General features: G+C 49.1%; 1 non-coding gene across 1 annotated transcript; it reads right to left on the bottom strand.

Annotated features, from left to right (window-relative positions):
- Positions 1-263: 263 nt before the first annotated feature.
- On the bottom strand, positions 264-400 carry LOC119943121. Its single transcript, XR_005455599.1, has one exon. It is a non-coding gene; the product is annotated as a small nucleolar RNA SNORA7 (small nucleolar RNA).
- Between the last annotated feature and the right edge of the window lie 350 nt (positions 401-750).

The raw sequence follows: 750 nt of genomic DNA, 5'->3' as shown, positions 1-750 counted from the left end.
GTTTCTAGCCCTTCCACCACTTCCTCCAGGAGGTCTTCCCCAATTACGTTCCCTCTTCTTAGGGAGTGTCCATCCACAGCCTCCGTGACCACATCTGTTTGCACACCCTAGCCCTGGGGAAGGTGTCTGTTCATTGTTCTGTTGTCCTCTCCCAAGTGTTTAAAATCCAGAAGTGGTTTACCATTGCCACCTTTGGCGCAGTAAACTCGAGTCTCCTCCCTTGACTCTCCTGTGCCACTGTTGCCCAGTGCAGGTGAGTTTTGACTTGTAGCAGATTGCCTTCTAATCATTAGCCACTGCCCAAGCTAGGAATGGAATAGACAGGCCTCTGCTTGACTCTCCCTCCCTGGTAGAGACTGGTAGAGTACTGGAAACTCTCCAGGTGCGACCCTGAGAGGGGGGCTTGGGAGAGTACAAAATAACAATAAACGGACACATTCCCGACCCACAACAAGCTTACAGTCTAGAGGGGAAGACTGTACTAAGCATTGGGATATATATAAACTAATCAGTTTGCACAAAATCCCTGTCTCACAAGGTTCTCTCAGGCTTAATCCCCATTTTACAGATGAGGTGACTGAGGCCCAGAGAAGTGAAATGACTTGCTTAAGGTCACACAGCAGATAAGTGGCAGAGCCTGGATTAGAACCCAGGTCCTTCTGACTCCCAGGTGTGAGCCCTATCCATTAGGCAACACTGCTTCTCTATAGGAAAGAATGGGGAAGAAAAGCATCTCTGCTTCATCCAGTG

Source organism: Tachyglossus aculeatus, chromosome 21, assembly GCF_015852505.1.
Source record: "Tachyglossus aculeatus isolate mTacAcu1 chromosome 21, mTacAcu1.pri, whole genome shotgun sequence".
Taxonomy (NCBI): Eukaryota; Metazoa; Chordata; class Mammalia; order Monotremata; family Tachyglossidae; genus Tachyglossus; species Tachyglossus aculeatus.
Note: the sequence above shows the minus strand (reverse complement) of the source record. Positions and strands in the feature narration are given on the sequence as shown.